General features: G+C 35.0%; 1 protein-coding gene across 6 annotated transcripts in view; it reads right to left on the bottom strand.

The window, feature by feature from the left end:
* The window catches only part of LOC118192366 (plexin-B-like), a 447,998-nt gene that overhangs the window by 153,510 nt on the left and 273,409 nt on the right, over positions 1-21,079 (bottom strand). For 5 of the 6 annotated variants that reach the window (XM_085818164.1, XM_035363312.2, XM_035363314.2 and 2 more), the window contains exon 3: positions 5,996-6,087. The exons of the other annotated variant lie outside the window; for it this stretch is intronic. The gene's annotated coding sequence lies outside the window, so the exon portion shown is untranslated. The remainder of the gene's footprint in view (positions 1-5,995; positions 6,088-21,079) is intronic. 6 annotated transcript variants of the gene reach the window in all.

The following is a 21,079-nucleotide window of genomic DNA, read 5'->3' as shown; positions in this document are numbered from 1 at the left end:
AGCGTTCTAAATTTTAAACAAATTATTCCATGTCATTTGTCCGTCACTGGTCGAAGAACGTTATTTATAAGAAAGCGTGACCCCCATCTGGCGAGTTCGATCTGTGGCCCGCCATGGCGCCTGCCAAGGTCTCTCAGGGAGGTTTTCCTAATTTACGACGACGATGCTCTTGAGAGATTAGACTTTGTTTCTGGCCGTTAAAACTGCTTTTTTCCCATTTCCAACGTTACGCTGGACACGGCTGGTGTCGCACAGGAATGTGACGCCGATTGAGACACTTCTGACACGGCACGGTGTGTTCCTATCACAAAAGGTGAGAGAAATATTCCCTTATCTCCAAATAGAGAGCTGAGGGGCCCCAACCGTGGGCACTTAAGGGCTTCCTTTGCACATTTGTCTGGAGTATAAAAAAGACAGGCCAGAAGAAAAAAGAGATAACTTCGGCAATGTATTGATTTTACTACTTCAAGTATTGTTTTTGCGGTGTGTTTCACTCAATTCTCCTTCAGACACTTCAGACTCAATTCTCCTTCAGATCCCCCCCTTTTTTCTCTAAACATTATTCACTTCTTTAAGTACCATTAATCGCAGCAAAATTACGAGGTTTTATGAGATAAAACTGCCATTTGAGATTTAATTTTTTTAAAAAAAGCTATAGAACTCACTCGATATCTGAACAGAACTTTTACAGTGTGTACTTTTTTTTTAATTTTAAATTAACTGGAAGGTTTTTCTTTCGTATATCATTATTCCATACTTCCTGTATTTACTCGAAAATAAGACCCCCCGCCATGCATATTTTAGGATCAATTTTAAGAAAATAAAAATGTGGATGAATATTTGATGGTTACGTTATGTTATGTTATGTTAATTGAATAACGCAAAGCGACTTGAGGGCTATCTGCCTTTGGGGATTGGATTGGATTATTTAATTATGGCAAAGCACACGAGGGCTATCTTCCTAAAGGGAGGGATGCCTTCTTGGAGGACTTCCTAAGGGAAACTAACTCGTATACACGTTACACATGGGAAAAACCACGAAAACGCTCCTGCAGCCAGCCCGTTCGCGGAATTCGAACCTCGCACCGAACTACCATTGTTAAGCGTCTTTACCGCTCGGCCGCTGGTTGGCCTCTGCCTTTGGGAAAGGTGCCTTCGTGGAGAAGTTTTTATGGGAAACTGGCTTCTATCCACGTTACACAGGGAAAAAACCACGAAAATGAACCATACAGCCAGCTGTTTCGCCGGAATTCAAACTACCAGTGTTCAGCGACGTTAGGGCTCGGCAGTTTATGGATCTGAGTATTTGATGACGGTATTGTTCTGGTTAAAATGAAAGGCAGGCTACCTAATTAAATATCATATTTTGTATATGCTGTAGAAAGAAAAATTCATGACATATTATTAGCTTTTTGTTTTCTGGCATACCAATAATCAGTATAGTGCATGCCAATCGCTCAACTAGACGTAATTATCATAATTAACGACAGTTATACAGTTTTTATATAAGGTAATTAATTACCTCTGCGACTTACTTAGGATTTATACAATGCAATTATTTTATACGGCATGATAATTAAACTAATTTCTCTCATTCTGTAATTTCATTTAATTAAAACACCCAATTACAAGACCCTTCTAAATTCTAGAAAAAAATATAGGGGAAATAAAGAGGCTTTATATTCAAATAAATGCGATACATCTCAGAAAGTGAAAAAGCTTAAGGGGACTCATACACCTTAAACCCCTTATGATTTTCGAATATGTGGCTGTTGCAAGAATTGGGATAACTTATTTATTTTAAAAGCAATTACTTCCAACTTTTTATGGATGGCTACATAATATAGCTGCTTTCTGAAATCGTAATCAGAAAGGTTGTGTTGCCACAAATATTTTTATAATTTAATTCGGTTTGTGGCAAATATTTTCGTCATGTTTCCACCTTGCGCGTACAGTTTAAAATTATCTGTTGCATTATTTAATTCCATATTTTATATATAGCTTTTATAACATTTGGAAACTACTGTAAACCAAAAAAAACTGAGAATTTCAAGTTAAATTTTTATTTTATTTGGAGTTGAGTTTATAAAATGTATTTTATTAAAAAAATCTGTAATGTTTTCGTGCATAAATTTTTTTAATATTAAGATATTCATCAGATTTTTGGTTCAGTTAGAAAATAGTGCCCATATAAAGAATTCCATCCAATTTCAAGTATGTACCATTAGCCATTTTTAAAATATCATGCGCGCAAGATGGAAAAATGACGAAAAGTTTTATCACAAAGCGGATTAAATTACAAAAATATTTGTGGCAACAGAAACTTTCTGGTTACTAGTTTCCAAAGCAGCTATATTATGTAGTCAGCTGTAAAAAGGTGGAGGTAATTACTTTTAAAATAAGTAAAATATCTCAATTCTTGCAACAGTCACATAATTCGAAGCTCATAAGGTGTTTAAGGTGTATGAGCCCCCTTAATTTATAAATCTGAGTCCATATATGACAAAAAGTGGTCCTTTTTCATACCTCTACAGCGAAAGCAATTTGCGAGAGAAAAAAAGTGCATTACTATCTCTGAATCTGCAAGGAACACTGCGTCACTAACTCTCATTAAGTACTACTACAATATATGGTTTGTAATATTAGTAAACGACACACTATATTTCAGAGCTATTAAACTTTACAGAAATACGTGTTCGGTCTGAGGCAAGCACATACAAAATTTTCAAACACGAGGAACGAAGATGTCAAGCAGTGTTTCATATTGGCAGAGTTTCACACATAGCTGCTTGTAAACCATATAAATATCTAATAAAAACTACCTGCAGAATATCAACCTAAGCAAAATGACATTTATACAGAGAGGTATTAAAGATGACGCATATTTACATCCAACAATATAAACAGTGCAGGATTTACGTATCAGCAACACAAATTATAGCTTAAGGCCCCTCAAAATCATATTTGGCACTGACGGGGGTATAATATCTGGACTTATATAAAGATCCCCATATCTCAAATAGCTTAGGGACTTATCAAGTTTAAATCCAGCCCTGAATATAAACACAAAAGAATTAGGAATCATATTGGATAATATTACGTCAGAAAGTACATCCACAAAGTTTCACGATTTCGTTTTTTTTTTTTTTTTTTTTTCAAACAAACTGAAGCAAACTTGCTAAACAGAAAATCCCCTAAACGGCAATTGACAGCATTGATATCTCAGGCTGCTTTATCTAAAATGTCTTCCAAAAACGGATAGAATGTTCTATGCAGTTAATTGTTGTTTTGATCCAGTGCATATTTGCTATCACAGATTCGAAAGCTGAGCAAATAGTTAAAATAGCTATAAAGTTTTGCTACAAAGTGGGGATAACAGTACAGCACACATTTCAGTTGTTAATACAGGAATCAAACATTAACATGGTTCAAAGTTGTTCTTTGGTACAGACGATTTCGTAATGGATGCAGAGACATCGATGTTAAACCCAGATACCATCGCACTTCGCAGTCACGATGGTAGGAAAACATAGAAAAAGGTCGACAGTTGTTGCTGAAAAATCTTCACCAATCTTTTCGACCAGTCGTTTTCACCTAAGTAAAGACAATGTTCACAAAAACCGTAGCGGAATAAGCCAAAAGAAAGAAGCGTTTAGCCCTTCACGCATTGATAACAGAACAGAAAGGAGTCGAATTCAGTCATGATTTGATTCAACTGGTTACAGCCAAAAACATCGCGGCAAAAACATCGCAGACGAAAACGTCGCGGAGAAAACAACGCAAGGCGAAAACGTCGTGCTACAAAACATCGCTGGAGAAAACATCGCAAAGAGAAAACATCGCAGTTCTAAAACATCGTGGTACAAAACATCGTCGTCCAAAATAAAGAGGTTCAAAAACTTCGCAGTTTAAAAACATCGTCGTCGAAAATATCGTGGTAAAAAATAAAGTATCTACAAATCATCGCATGACGATAACATCGCAGACATGCTTAGTAACTGTAAATGGATATTCCCATAGTGATTTGTGAGCGCAAGATGGAATGAAGGATAATTTTTACTTCCATATTTTTTATTAATTAATAAATTTTTGCTGAGAAAATAAAAAGGAAACTTAAGCATAGAAAATTAATGCAACTTATAGCACTTAATAAAATTTTAAACCGACATTATTAACTAACAAAGGCCATTAATAAATCATTTTTATAAAGTTTTACTGGTAATTTTTCATGAAAAGTATAATCTGTAAGTTGCATTTAATTTTCTATGCTTAAGTTTCCTTCTTACTTATTCAGCAAAAATTTATTAGTTAATAAAAAAATGCGAAATTAAAAATTATACTTCTTTACACCTTGCGCTCATAAATCATTATGGGAATATCCATTTACAATTATTAAAACCTGAAAAAAAGTATATTTTTGATGTTATCGTGATGCGATGATTTGTAGATACTTTATTTTTTACCACCATATTTTCGACGATGATGTTTTTAAACTGCGAAGTTTTTGAACCGCTTTATTTTCGACGGCGATGTTTTGTACCACGATGTTTTAGAACTGCGATGTTTTCTCTTTGCGATGTTTTGTAGCACGACGTTTTCGCCTTGCGTTGTTTTCTCCGCGACGTTTTCGTCCGCGATGTTTTTGCCGCGATGTTATCGGCGGACACCGATTCAACTAGCTGATATTAATCCTTATTTTTTCAAACAAATTGTGACTGCAGAAAGTGGTTCTTTGCTTATGGTCCTAAGACAAAATGCCATTTATCTGATCAGGCTGCGAAAGTTTCACCACGGATAAAGAAACTCTGGTTTCAGAAATCTGCAGTAAAAACTATGGTGGTGACCTTTATTGATTAAAAATGAATTAGATAGTTCCTGAGGGATACATGGCGAACTACATATTTTATAAAGCTGTAATGGATGCACTTCAGATAAAGTTCACCTGAATAACTGATTTCTCCTACACCACAGTGCGCCATTGCACAATTTCATTTTCGTTCAGCAGTTTTTAGAACGGAAAAATGTCACAGATCTCAACTTCTGTCATTCAGCAGATTTGCCACCTGCAGATTATTCCCTTTCTCTAAAGTGAAATCCCGCCATCTCATTACGTTAATAACACTGAAGAGATTTAGAAAACCGCAACAGTATTCTTAAAGATTCAAGCAGGCGTCTGAACGTATGTACTACTTAGTCCTGAGAATTTGTAGGCAGTCTATCTATTTATTAAGAATAACTCAGGGACAACATAAAATATTTCAAAAATTATACTTTCAGAAATGCATAAAAAAGGAATCACTGCGGGCAACGTTTGTGGAAAGCTCAAAATACTTCAAAGGTTCGAAACTATACATTTCATGCCCTAGCAATTTCCCCCACAAATCATTTAGTCAGTTACGCAATTAACTGCTTACGACATTTTAGAATTAAATGTTTTCCATCCTTGGCAAGCAGTAGGGGGCGCGAAATCTTCAGTTGTCCCTGGGCGCTGAAAATCCTAGCTGCGACTTTGTTGAGCCCATAATATAATAAGCATAAGAAATGAGAACTGCTATACCAGTACGCCCTATCGGCGGACGCCTTCAGAAAAAGATTAAACAACTTAAAAATAATTTCGTTCAAATATACGTCCAATATTCTTTCTTGTATTCAGTTTTTACTCGGATGAACTGTATTTACTCTTTCTGTATCTTTCAAAGCAAAAAAGGCTTTAAATCAATCCGACACTGAATAATAGTCATCATTGCAAAATTTTTGCCAAGATATTCGTTCTGTGACCTAACAGCCTATAGAAACAATGGGGGAGGGAATTATTTTTGAATGATTTACCTTCAAAAGAAGTAGAAACTGCAGTCTTCGTGCAAAAATAACACGTGAAATATAAAATTTCAGAAACAAAGACATATTTTTAATGTCTAAGTAATACTTGCATGCCCGAATATTATTATTATTAAGTTCTATATTTAGAACAACAAAAGAAAGCAAGGAGGCTTACCTGTGATGTTGGTTCCTTTCCATACTTCCATAGTCCTTATTTCGGGTGCATCCTTGGAAAGACCTTAATTTGTAGACCAGCAGTGGGAAGGTCTGAAACGAGAGTGGGAAGCAACATTTGAGACGGAACAGAAATAATAAGTACCCTAAAAGCCAAAGGGGGCGCTGCGAAACAGAACGCCATTCGGTCCAGAACAAGAAACGACCCCACGGGAGGCTAGTCCCACGTTAATTAGGCATTAGCGGGATTCAGGGGTCCCTGCGGTTTACTGGGGTCGACCAATCTCGGTAGTTTATGGACTCGGCTGACACCCCGCAGTGATCTTCCAAGGGGGAAAGTCAACTAACCCCCTGAAAAATACACCATGACTCGAGGGGATTAGCAAGTTCTTCTACCTTTCATGTTCTCGGAAGTCCACTAATTTGGCAACTTGTTCAAGTACATGCACCTTTTATCGAAAATTTCGATATTCATTTCATCACGCGATATTCATATTTCATTACGAGATTTTCAATATTCACATTCTGAAAATAATTTATAGGTTATACGACAGCCTGAAATACGATTATCTGCTTTTATGAACTGCAAAGTTGATCCCGAAGCTTAATGTATATTTAAATTTCAAATGTTTTGCTATTCTCTGATGAATAAGCAATGCTATATTTTGCAAGAACGGTTCATCACTTGTACCATTAAACATTTAACGTTAATTTTCATGTACTTTCATGAACTTCTCCGATTTTGTGAAATTTATGCAGTCTGCACAAGCCGAGAATACACCGTGTATGGTGACTGCATAACTGATGTTTTATTCTAAAGGAAAGTGACGATTACGTAAAATGTAATAGCTAATGTATGATAATAAATTTGTGAACGGCGATTCTGAATGAAAACGACGAAAACTCATATCCATTACATTTATCCAGATAAAATATAAAACAAACAAAACATAATATTGCAATCTTACTTCCATTACTAGAAACAATTTTTTCCTTATAAAATAATTCCTTAATATAGGCAAGACTAATTGCCTACTAATCCTCTTCTCTCCTTATGACTTTATAATCTTCTGTAATTAGATTTCACTCCTTTCGATGCATTAAAAAACATCTCAAGAGAACTTTAAATTAAATATTATTTCTTCTAGTTTAATAAATATTTGCAGTTGAAAATGCAAAAGTACACTTGAATACAGAGTAAAATATATTTATATTTCGTTACTGAAATTTAGTTGTTTGCGATATAAATTACTCAAATACCCCCCCCCCCAAATGGGAGTAAATAATATTTTTAAAATAAATAATTCTTTAGAGAATGAAAAATAAAGTGGTGAAAATATTTATTCATCATCATTTTAACATCTTATGTAGTCATTTTCATTGTCAAATGAATAACAGTCAAACAGACATAATAATAGCCAGGTATAAGTAAGACAGAAAAGATTTGGTGAGTGATTCTGTAGTAACAGTAATAATAATAATAATAATAATTTAATAAAAGCAAAATTTCCATTTTTTAAACCATCTCAGTGGCACTCGAATGATTTACAATACAAAATTCCAATTCAATAAGCATATGTAAACTTCTATTTTTAACAAAAGCTTTAAAATAACAACACTTACTACAGTTACATGCTGTTGGTGCACGAATTTCAGGTCCTTTTTACCCGGGGGAACTAAAAGTTAACTTTTTATTAATCAGTTTTGTGCACCGAAAATTTTGTCTTCCTGCCCGCGGGTCGAATTGCTTGTGTTTGCGTAAAAACTCCAAATTTATTCTTAAAAAAAATTATATTTTAACTGTATTTGGTGCTTTGGTTTTCTGCAGTTTACACTTTTTAATGACGACGTTTTGAGTTTTATGTATTTTTGCGTTGCCTCGAAGTGAGAACTGAATTCATAGAATGAAAAAGATATATCTAATGAATTTCGAAACAATACGTTTCAAATGAAGTGCAGCAAAAAATGTACATAATTTAATAGGATGTACAAGGAAGGTCATGTGCTATACACATCAGATTACTTTTTTATTAAAATGCAGTGAAAAACAATAATATTGTTGCGTGCGTACGGGTTCGTTACGAAAAGAATGCACAAGTCCGATGAAAAATGAACAAAATTTATTATTATCACAACAAAATGCTTAAATTTTCTCAAGTTATGATGCAGTATTACAATATCTCACAGTATTTATCTTTTAACTACTCAAATGTCCAATAGAACGTAATTCAAAACAGCTAAAGAAAGCTAATCCGCGAATTCGCTACAATCAACAAGAGCAGTTTTCTAAACAACAACAAACTAAGCAGCAACTACCACGAACTGAGATGTTTTCCTCCTTTTATAAGATTTTAAAATCACGCGCTAGAATTTTCCAGTACTTCCTCGAAATCAAAAAGAGATATTTATTTATTTAATGCACGCGCTCTTGTATTTTCAATTTTCCGGCTTAGCTTTCTTTTAATATTCGTCACGCGCTGTACTGCGCGAGAAATAAAACCATTTAATTTATAATTGAACTAACATTAGTTTTTTAAATAGCAAATTCGTAACAATATATAACACTGTAAACTCTTACCAGATTTAATTAGCTTACGTATACGATTACAGCCGTATAATGAATGAACGAATCATTCTTTCTGTCATGTTTTCCTGCTTAAGTGCGCTGCTACTGACTTAGTGTAAACTCGTATTTCCAAGCATGTAAGTAAAACCCAATTCGTTTCGAATCAGTCATGTTCCAAAAAAAGTTATTGATATAAATAATTCATTACAGCATGAAAGGTAAGATATTCGTTATGATCCATCTTACCGATATGTTGGTGGGCGTAATGATGTGAAGTGCTGTAATTTGCAAGTTTATTCTATTTAAATGTAACAAAATATGATAATTTTTTTAATATTTTTTACACTATTTATTTGAAACCCTACAAGATGAATTCATTTCTAATTCGAATCCGTACACGGGAAAAAGATCGCTAGGTAATAGAAACCACTAATAAAGTATCAGTTTTCGAATAATAATCTAAGAATTTCTGAAAACTCAATTCACCTTGGCTACTTCTTGATTTCGACGTTACCTAACAAGCAAGGTAAATTATCAATAAATACGTATAATGCAACTGAAATTTATGGCTGAAAATTCTCTTACTAAATAAATTAAATCTTAACTTTGAGCTTTAACGCACAGATAAAGCTTATAAATCTTTATCAATTTCATCAACGCTACGTGAGAAAAATCATCAACTCAAGGATGTTCCCATCCTCCTCTTACATTAACGGACTCTAATCTGTTTTACGCTGAGGCTTCAGTTTGTGGAGCTAAATTATGCATAAAATGAGGCATGAAAACAATCAAAATAAAACAAACTCATAGCTGAGATGCAGCGAAAATTAAAAGTTCTACAAATGCAAATTGTTCTCATTGTATTTGGACTCATGTGCAGATAAAATTCCGGGATTGTTCCATGCATGAACTTAGTCGATAAGTTTTGTTAATCGATGAATAACTCTTGAGACAATGTTATGATATCAGAAGGTCAAATGAAATTGTTTTCCTTTTTTTAGTCTAAAGCGGCTTTGTTCCTGAGGGACTTTGTTCCTCAGGAACCCTTATTTAATAAATAAGGGTTCCTGAGGAACTGTTTTCATTTTGCGATTTTGCGTCGAATTACTCTGAATGTCCGTTTCACTTTTCAAACTGTTGCCACCAAATATTATCGCCCTATATTATATTTGAAGAAATTAAATAATGAAGAATCTGTATAAATGCATGTATGTTTCTCGCATTGTGATAAAACAACGGTACCTAGAGCCATTCAATTTTGAATGACGTAATCCTACTGCGAATATGGGCATCTGAAAGCCCACATTTGAAATTCGTTTTATTATCAATTTCGTATTTTGTAAAACTTTAACGAAATTTTGATTAATAAAATCAAGGTTTTCAAAGCGAGCAATGACAACATTGTACAGAGAAAAATTTTTTATCTCCAGCGCGCGAGACTGTGTATCGGAAATTCTAAAGATATTCTTAATTTAAAATTATTTTGCGATATTGCTCTTGAACTCGATTTTATGCTTTAGGTGCGAAGAGCATGGTATTTAATAAATAAGGGTAACATACAAGATGTTAAAAAAACGCCCCTTTGGACGCAATTTAAAATCTGAAACCTTTCAAACTTTTTTTTTGAAAGTATGAAAGATGACTCCCCCCCCTCCAGCAAAAGTCGTGTATAATGCTTTTAGTACTAAGCATCAGGAAAGGATTACTTATTCAATAATTTCGAATAACAGAAACATCGATGCAGAGAACGTAGTCTTGAAACTGAGTTTTGGGGAAATTCGAGTTTTCAATGAATTCCTCTCGTAGTTTCACGATTCATGCGCATCCAGACTAAATTAAAACCTTTTATGCATATTTGAGACTGGCGCCCGAACGAGCTTTACAGCCTCGGTTAGCCTCTAAGGTATTCCGCCCCTGACATAGTTGGAAGTTTGTAATAGAAGCTCCTGACATAGAAGAAGTCTGGAAGTTACAAGACTAGTAGTCTTGCAACTTCCAGAATCCTGCAGAACCCCGATTTTCTATTCACTTCTTTTCGGAGTTCCGCGGTTCAAAATCAAAATGACAGCAAAACTAACATTTAAAAGAAGTAATTAAACAATATTTTTTATTGTTTTTGCTACTTAAAATAATAGGCAACAAATTAATTTTCACGAGTACAATTGTAATAAAATAATGATTTTCTTTTCATTTTCCTGGCATACTTTCAATACTTTTTTCACATTTTACTTTTCTGGGAATGGTAATCGATCTAACAAAAATTTCCTGAGTCGAGAAAATAGTTTTATGCATCTCTCGGGTCAACAAAGTTGAAAAACTATTCACATTAAATTGCTTTGGCACAAACCAATCCCATTAAAATACTGACAACAAGCAAGCTGACTGAAGCTGCTTCAGAAAAATTAATTTGTAAACAAGAGGCAACTTTCTTTTTTAATACAATTTGTGTCAGTATGATTGTGCACTGCAAACAAATTCAAGTTAACCCCAATAATTTTAACCATTAAACTCTGCCCTAGCACTTCTCGTCAATTCTACTTTAACGTTTCCAATACAAATTCACTTAGACTGATTGCGGTAGACGGAAAGTTTCAGACTCTCACATAACGAGGTGCTCCTTTTCCACCAGGACAGGAGGGCGTTCCGAATAAAACTAGAGTTCTTCAGGGAGAGGGGTGGCCGGCGTAAGAGGATTGACCGGCGCCGGACGCTGCATTCCAACAAGAGGGTGAACGAGAACTCTAGTTTCTGGTATTTCGCGGGTGCCATTTATTAAAGCTAGGCCCCCTTCACTTTCGAGCAGATCTCTGACTTTTTTCCGTGAGCGGAATCCAGAGTAGGAAAGAGACATTTATTACAATGTCCGACTGGCAGCACCCTTGACGACCGCCCACACAGGCTTCGCTGTACTACTGGTTTTATTCCTGGAGGAAATTCGATATGTTCCTCAAGTTGGAAAAAGAAAATTATTTCTTACCTTTTCCTAAATTGAATTTCATCCAACCATCTATCTCCTTAAAAAAATTAACCCTGACGTTATACCTAATAAATAAGCCTATGTAAAATAATATTTAATAATTTGCTAACAATATAATACAGGGTGTCCGGACCCATTTTGATGTTTAATAAATAATGAAGATATAAACAAACTTATGCCATTTATTGTATGGAATAACTTATATATTTTCCTTTTCAGGTTTTCTAAATATCGTCTGCTTATTAATTGCATTTTCCCCTCTTTTAATGTCCCATAATGTGCGCATATGGGAATCTTAAAACCCCCATGAATACCGTGAGGCACAAAGGGTTTCCCCAAAGGTTAATGTGTGGTGTGGACTAATGCACGACCGAGTCATTGGGCCTTTCTTTTTTTTACAGAAAAGACGGTCTCATCAGTCGTATACTTAGACATATTGGAAAACTTCGTATTTCTACAACTAGAAGAGCTTCAGCCACATGTCTTTTTGCAACAAGATGGTGCACCACCTCATTGGGGTACCATCGTTCGTAGTTCTTTGAATGACCATTTTACAGGAAGATGGATTGGGCGAGGAGATCCAATTCCTTAGCCACCCAGATCTCCTGATATAACGCCGCTGGACTTTTTCCTTTGGGGATTTATAAAGGACAACGTTTACAGGAGGAGAGTGTCGAATATGGAGGACCTAAAAGCCAGAATGACAACCGATTTAGCCTCTGTGGATGCCGACATGCTTGCCGGTACCTGGCGTGAAATTGAATATCGGCTTGATATTCTCCGTGCGACGAAGGGGGCACACGTGGAAGTTCACTGACAAGGGTCATGAAACTTTTTGAGTCTATCTAACCATTTATGTTATTAATTTTAATCTATCTTTATTATTTTATGAGTTATTAAACATCAAAATGGGTCCGGGACTTTATAAACACCCTCTATATTAATTCTTAAAATGCCCACGTAAAATGTGCTTTTTAATGCCCCACTAATGTCTTAGTACTTAAATGTATTTTTAACGCTTTAATTATTCATCACTTCGAGGTCAAGTTTTACGAGAAATGTAATACGAATGTATCTTAACTATTGAATCTCATTTAAAATGTGTTTTTTGATGACCCATGTACTCTGAAGACTTCCCAAGAGTTTCACCTTCTTGGAAAACATAAACTAAAAGAAGACTCCAAGCTGAAGCTACGCGACTTATCACTATGTCCAATAAGAAAACAGAGAACGTAAGGATAGTGTAAAACACCCTTTTATTCAAATTCATTTATGTAACAGAAGGCACTTATTTTTGCTTACAAAAGCAGCCAGCATTTATGGCGTAACTCACAAGTAAAGAATTCAAATTAAAACTAAGTTAAGTAGTAAATTAGGCAAAGGCTTCACGGAATAAATAACGCACAATTTGGCTCAAACCTATACCGGTGTGACAAGCTCCAATGGCAAGAATAACGCAATGCCACAGATAGACTCCAATCGAAGAGTTTCAGTTAGTAACGTGGCCTTCAGCAGGCAGAACAAGCTCTTATTAAACAATCCCAAACCGCCCTATGCTTATATTAGGGTATTCAGTATAGGAGTCTAAAATACAAGTATAGAAGTCCTAAACCTTCCTATACTCCGGGTTCCTATACTTTGGAGAAGGTTCATACTGGTTATGAAAAAATAAAAAACACGAAGTTTGATTCCCATACATAAAAAATTGATAGGGATATTTAATTTCAAAGTGCGCAGTTTTTGATGTTATTTGCAACTTGCCTCCAGGAATCAGTTAATTAAGTTAGAATAGCCCACCAGCGGCCGAGCAGTAAAGTCGCTGAACACTGGTATTTCGGTCCTAGGTTCGAATCCCCACGAACGGGCTGGCTGCATGGGTGTTTTCGTGGTTTTCCCCATGTGTACCGTGTATACGAGCCAGTTTTCCTTAGAAAGTCCTTCACGAAGGCATCCTTCCCCTTAGGCAGATAGCCCTCGAGGCTTTGCCGTAATTAATTAACCTAACCTAACCTAAGTTAGAATAATTCGAGGAAATAAATTTAACTGAAGTACAGCTATAAGGTATTTCTCCCACTTCCCTAGTGTGCCTTCGTGGTGTAACGGTAGCACGCTGGGCCGGTATTCCACAGGTCCGTGGTTCGATTCCCTGCGAAGGCGGTTGCTAATTTTTCATCTTTTCTGCTTCCAAAAATCCTAATGACTACAACAACAATAAAAAAGTGTATAATTTAATAAGAAGTACAAGGAAGTTGTCTGGCGTCCACATAAGGTTTTGTTTTTAGAGATTATGATTAATGATTTTTATTGGAAGGGATTTCAATTTAATGCGGCATTTAGTACAAAACACGTAGTTGGTAAACTGACAACACTGAAGAATACAAAAATAAGTCTTCAACAATGAATTCCATTCATCTTTCTACGAAGATTTATTTCAAAGCATATTTTACGAAAGTAGATAATAAACACACATTTTCCCAAAATTAATCTAATAGCATTTTCAAATTTTAAGTATTTTAGATCACTTATAAAATTATCTTAAACAAAATAAACAGTTAACCAACAGGCTGTAAATTAACAGCTGAAACTGGTGGCAGACACTTTTTTTCATTCTACTCGCCTGAGGAAATTTAACAAAATGTAAGGATTCTTTGCGAATACAGCTGCTACAAATCTTCACCAAAAGAAAGATATTTCCTCTCCCCACCCGTTAGTACACTATTTTCCTCATATTTCTAGGTTCGTATCTACCTTTCAGCTGTCATCACGCTAAATATAACTACCTCTATGTCAATTATCTTTTCCGCATCTTATTGAATGTATAGCTTATTCATTGAACAGTTGATTAATCGACGAACATTTTTTTAATGTCCAGATATATTCCTCTTGTAGAGATAGCAATTTAAATGAGCAGATGGATGACATTTAGTACCAATGTTTCCTTATTTTCATCTTCACTTTCAATGCTTTTGCTTTCATGTCTGACTTATTTTAAACATGTTCATTTAGCCTGTAGCAGTGATTTAAAATTGTTAACTAGTTTTTCTAAAGTTCAATTGTACGTATTTAATGTTTTCCCTAAGCTGCACGCGTGTATGAAAGTGGAAATGAAATTGTACAGATATTCAGTATATGCAAAATATTCAGGACAACGTCGCATATAACTAATCTTCTCTGAAAATTTTCCGTTCTGTGCCGTTCACGCGAGTCTGTACCGAGCATTATTTTGTTCCTTTTAATTCCAAAATTCATCACATCTGCTGCAAAATTAAAAGCAAAATAATTAAAGAGAGGAAATGAGATATTGCCTAGCGGGTATATAAATAGTTAATTAACAGTAGCCTAAGCGCTCAGTTAGGAAAAGCTAGGGTTCTAGGCACAGAGTAGTCAAAGGTTCCCTGTGTCTACTTTTCTCGCTTTGTGAGGAAAAAACAGAACTATAAGGATTTATTATAAGATGTAAATCTAGGTAAAATTTTGAGCATAGGTAAAATTCAAGCTCTGCTCAACATAAATTAACGCATAATTTTTGTATTTAAGCTATGCTCCCTTACTCAAGAGTTATAAACTTTCAGCGAATTATCGTTCTGATGCAGTCATCTTACTCACAGGCATAGATTTAAAATTCATTATTTTAGTTAACCGTTTCTGGTGGGTTACCATTAAAAGTCGATTACTTCTCGAAATCAAGGCTTAACTCTTGAATGTTACAGTTACCAAACATCAATATCTTTCAAACATGACATATGAGTGTTCTTACAGCTAATTATTACATAGCCAATTACCAGCCTCGAGCGGCCAAACGGGAATCATTGCAACATCCAACATTTTTTTAAAGCAAAAAAGGGCTATTAATTTCGTTTTGCCATTTTGCGTTGGTTCACTATAAAAGTCTGAATCACTTTTCAAATTGTTGCCACCAAATATCAGAGCCCTGCATAATGTTTAAAGAAATTAAATAATGAAGAATCTGCATGAATGCATTGTGATAAAACAACGTAACGTAAACACATCAAATTCTGAATAACGTAGTCCTCCACTCGAATATGGGCATCTAGAAGCCCTAATTTGGAATTTGAAATTAATTTTATTATCTATTTCATATTTTGTAAAACTTTAACGAATTTTTGATTAACAAACTCAACAGTTTCGAAGCGTTCCATTAACATTAACATCGTGTGCATCTTCTAGCACGGTATTTTATACGCGAGGTTTCTTTACATTTCTTACTTGTATTATGTTGGTGGCTTAGCTACGCAAAGACGTTATAGTATCTAACGGTATTTTGCATTGAATAACTTTGAATGTCTGTATCACTTTTCAAATCCTGTTTTGAACCCTCCCTCCCCCTTGAAAAATAATCCGAGATAAAATCCGAAAGCTTTATGATTTTTTAAAAATAAACTGACGCTAGTTCTCATGGTCAGCATGGTAACCCCTTCACCCCACAAAACGCGAGCTACAATTAACTATCTTTGGTGTGCTCCACATTTGAGTTACTTTACTCTCAGAGCAAGTGTATGCGATGTGAATCAAAGAAAAGATAGAACATTGTTTAAATTAAGCTTAATTGTTAGTAAAATGAATTATCATAAATGTTGATAATGAGATACAATGTCTTCAAAGTTCCCAAAATCTGGTATTAGAAGACTGTTTTAAGGGCTCAATTATCTTGAAGAGAGAATTTGATGAGGGAGTTTGTGAGCGCTGTTCCTTTGTCCTTCTAGTCATCGATACATTACTTGTGTGAATTGCCAGGAAACCAAGAGTTGTATTGTGTCTAGTTTGTTTTACAATCAGGAAATTTCATCTAGCAACATTATATCGCTTTGGTTTCAAATAATAAGCAGTAGTTTTTAATAAATGATTACATATTTTATCTACTTCTGCTTTTTGCTTTGTTAATTAGTTAAGAAAGAGCTGCATCAAAGATAACTTACAAGTACAAGTAGTCAAACTAGCCGACATTTCATACCAGGCACGTCAAAATCATAGTGCCAAGTGGGTCAAATAGTCATCAGTATACGATAATGAGAGCCGCAAGAAACATAAAGACATTTTCATACTTGGTGTAATGATTGTAAAAATGCATTAAATCTCTCCTAATATTGTAATTCTTTAAGAAAACGAAAGGAAGCAAGGTAAGGATATCCATATCTTTCCCAAAACTTAACATTTTTTACCTACAAAAGAAGCTTTCGGATATCTTAAGACTAGCAATTTTCAGAACAAAGGTCAGACGAATGCTTATTAACCTGGATCTCATTGGGCACTGGAAGGAAGTTGTTCACTCTGGTGCGCATTACTGAACTTGGAAATCATGCACGATGCAAAATTTGTGGCTTTCTGGGAAAAGTGTGAACAAATATTTGTGGAATGTGATTCCCACGTCACCGAATTTTTGCTTTAGAGTTGAGTCGCACTCTAACATCGCATTGATCTTGAGTGGCACAAATATTAATTCCATTTGTAAATAGGCTGTCACTTTCTGAACACCGGGTGAGAAATTACTTTTATAAACAGACCATCTCATGAGTCCTCTCAAGGTCGTATGTACGCCTCGGTATTCGGTGGAATTCAAATTTTAATAAGATATTTTTTGTTATTCTCTCGGGGTGAACGGAAGACCGCAGAAAAATTATCCACGGACGGCAGGCATATTTTACATTCTCAGGCTAGATGTTATAAAATATTAGATTAAAAAAATTAATCTATAAAATTCAGAGTTTTAGTTCGAATTAAACTAGTAAAAAATATCTTCTAATAATTCTACCACTTCAAAGGCCACACGTAACACATTTTCATCATTTATAGAGTAAGGTTTATTTATGTTAACTAAGTTATTTTATGTTACGAATCTGTAGTGTCACTTCTCTCTTTCTGTTTCCCTGCCAGAATGTAAATTACCTCGAGTGTAATTTAACTCAGAATTTGAATCTGTTTTAGTCAGAGCGTATTCTGCCTGCTGAAGACCACGTTACTAGTTGCATTCTAAGTTACGCGTATCTGTCTACGGCATTGCTTTGTTTTTGCTGATAGTGCTATCACGCCGGTGTAGGTTAAAGGCCAACTTGTGTGTAGCGTCTGGCTAGTAGTTACTTAGATTTAGTTCAATTTAACCTTTTGAAGACGGGATGGCCATTATAGTGGCCATAGAGTCTTTTCTTTGAAAAGACGGGGTTGTCCACTTTAGTGGCCATGCCTTTTGCCCCCATTTTCCAGGCTGAAAAGTGGGGGTGAAATGCCAAATTTGACGTCCCTAGGGTTTTAACCACTTATCTCTTTCAAAGGTCTTCCTTTTGCGACATAGATGCACCCCTCTGGGAATCCATTAAACTACACACAAGAATCTTTGTTGCAAATAGGAGGTGATTTCTTAAAGGGGGGAAAAGCATTCGGTTCAAAATTCCCCTTCCTTTGGTAGCTTTTACTGCTACCAAAGCCCCGGCCTCAAAAGGTTAAAATTCTACTTTTGAATTGACGCCATACATGCTGGCTGATTTTAAGCACGCATAGTGCTTTCTGTTCAACTTACTCAGTTTTAAATAAAATGGTCTTTTACACCTTTCATACGTTTCTGTTTGCTTATCTGGACATAGCGATAAGTCCCTTAAGTCTAAGTATGAATCTTGACTTAGTGTATGTTACCAAAACACGTGAGACTCTACTACAGCATTTCTTAAAAATTCCGAACCGTAAACCAATTTATTTTAATCCCAGAAATCTTCAGAGCTGAATTAAAAATTCATTAAATACTCCTTTGGGGCTTCATCTGTCAATAACATTCGCCGTGACATGCAGCGAACCAAACTAAACGACTTCACAACAACACCCAGTACAACGAGCATCAACAAGCGCGTGCAACAATTCCAAGCTTGTGGGGGAGAGAAGTTCATCTCGAAACCATGCACCAAGCAAAAGATTGAGTAATGTTAATCCATCAGACACGACGTCCTGGGTCAGATGATGAAGTTCGGCAATGAAGTCTCGAACATGGCATAAGGACAGCCAGGGTTACATACCGAGGTAGGAGGAAAAATGATTTAGCAAGGAGAACAAAAGGAGGGGAGACGTGGGTGGGATGTGCTGACCCCTTTTCGAACTTGTTTGCGGTTTCCTTAGAACAAAACCTCTCTTCATATGAACGTCGAAATAATGATTACAGTTGAGTTCTCTCATAAACCGGTTTGCGCCTTTCCTCCCTTTCACTCACCGTTTTGTTTGTAGCTTGATGAAATTTGGCACTTGATGCACATCAGCGATGGGGGATTACTTGGGAAATATAAAGATGGATACTTTCACTTGCAATCATAATGCAACGCACGCTTTTGTATTATGCGAAAGCGTGCTTTATTAGATGCTATACTCATTTTTCTCTCTCTCTCCATCGTCTTGAACTTTAGTTGGAGAATTAATTTACAAGGACGCTATAAATCTGATTAAAGCAGTGGAGATTTTAATTTCCTGTTTTGAATTAACGGGCAACTGCTATATGACTGTTAAAAGGCAATACATGCTTATCAAACGTGACTATAAACCGTCTAGAGTTTTTTGTAAACATTCGTTTTTCTCGCCTTTCATCACTTAAAGAATTAATTACATTTTATAGGTTTAATTAAAAAAGATATTTTCAGGCAAGGTTTAGATTATTTGATTACCGTAGCTCATGTGTAAGATTGATATGGATTCCTTTTCAATAGATGCTAGAGGACCACGTAATGAAAATGAGTCCATATTCACCTTACACACGAGAAAACAACGAAAACGCCCACGCAGGCAGTTCGCTCGATAGGATTTGAATTCAGGTCGAACTTCCAGTGATAGGCGGTTCACTACTCGTCCACCAATGGGCTGTAGGTACCAATAGAAAAAAAAGAGTTATAACTGTCATTTTGCAAAATTACCAGTGTTCAGAGAATTTAAGCGCTATGTGTGTTGAGAAACGTCAGCAGAATGTCTCTTATTTGGAGAGAAGGGATCTGACATTTGGTAAGAGGGGTGAATAAGGTCAACTTCTGATATTAGTAAGCAAGCATCACATAAAATAATAACGTTTGAAGATATCTTTCAGTTAAGAGATTAAAGATAAGTTTTCTACAGTGCAAAGTGTACAACAGGAGATGGTTGCAAATAATTAAATACATTTTTATAACAATAGCTTTACGTATTTACATTAACTGTGAATATCAATAAAGTTATACTGAATTAACCTAAATAAGGTGTGAAAACATATTCAAAGAACACAATCAAAATGTTTTAGAAACTCTGCAGTTTGCACCTCACAATTTTGAAAAATCTAAATTGTAAATATTTTCATACTTGCATAGGGTACACAAAGAAGAATTCAGATAAAAGATTTGAACTCTTTAAATGTTTTAAATGATATTCTTCATATTACTACCATTAAATTAATTCTGTCTTCGAAAATAATTAGTTTAAGCATACCGATATGAAGGTTTATATTAAGCAAAATTTCAAAATCTGAATATATGTAAAAAAGCGGTTATTTAACTACAGAGATAACTACGCCAAATAAAGTCCTAATTTTAGAAAAAGAATGTAAAGATTAATATGCAATTTTAACATTAGAGTAACTTTTATATCTCTTAAGTATAAAACAAAATTTTGTAAACAGTAAAGATAAAGATAGTATATTATAAAAATATAAAACAGCAAAGATAGTTAAGCAATAATTAGTAGAAGAATTAATTAAGCACACTTACTTCGAAAATTCAAGTTAAATATTTTACCATTAAATTACATAAGTATATAAATTACCTTGTATATTCTTTTACTTCGTCGTAAATCCTCCCCTTTCTTTATTAACGAAGAAATAATTTGTTCATTCTTTACTAGATTTTAAGGATGGTTTCAATATACTTATTACAGCCGCCCAGATGGGATAGTGGTTACTGCCTACCGAAGGGCCCGGGTTCAAACCCCAGAGAAGGCATGGATATTTGTAAATGTAAAGTGCCTTTGCGGCTTGGTGTCACTCTAAGTATATATGCCAAGCCGAAGTGTTGGAATCTCATGTGGATTGGTTATAGAGGAAGACGGGTAGGAGACCCTTGGCCCCACCCCGCAAAGTGCTGTCTCTCAAAATTTAAATATTATATATCCACATTTGTATCAGTAATATAACAGTCGTAATTGAGTAAAGTATTGTATCAGTATCAGTATTTCCCATTTACAATTAATCACTATTAGTCAGTATTGAATGAGTATTAATACCAATAAAAGTGTTGTATGAGTATCAATATCAGTAACGTATTGCATGAGTATTAATATCAGTTAAGTATTGTATGAGTATTAATACTAGTAAAGTATTGTATATGCATATTTGCTCATGCATATATCGCATGAGCAATAAAAACAGTCTTACAATCAGTAAAGTATTGTATCACTAATATATCAGCCTTGTATCAGTAGTGTATCAGTTATATTTCATCAGTAATGTACAAGTAATGTAACAGTAGAACATTGATCTATGATATTTTAATTCTCATTTTTCTTTTTTGGGGGGAGGGGGATCTCTGTAACGT

The sequence above is a fragment of the Stegodyphus dumicola genome, chromosome 6 (assembly GCF_044657685.1).
Source record: "Stegodyphus dumicola isolate Sdum_Otavi_A_Nest chromosome 6, ASM4465768v1".
Taxonomy (NCBI): Eukaryota; Metazoa; Arthropoda; class Arachnida; order Araneae; family Eresidae; genus Stegodyphus; species Stegodyphus dumicola.
The sequence above is the reverse complement of the archived record's forward strand: the minus strand, read 5'-3'. Positions and strand labels throughout refer to the sequence as shown.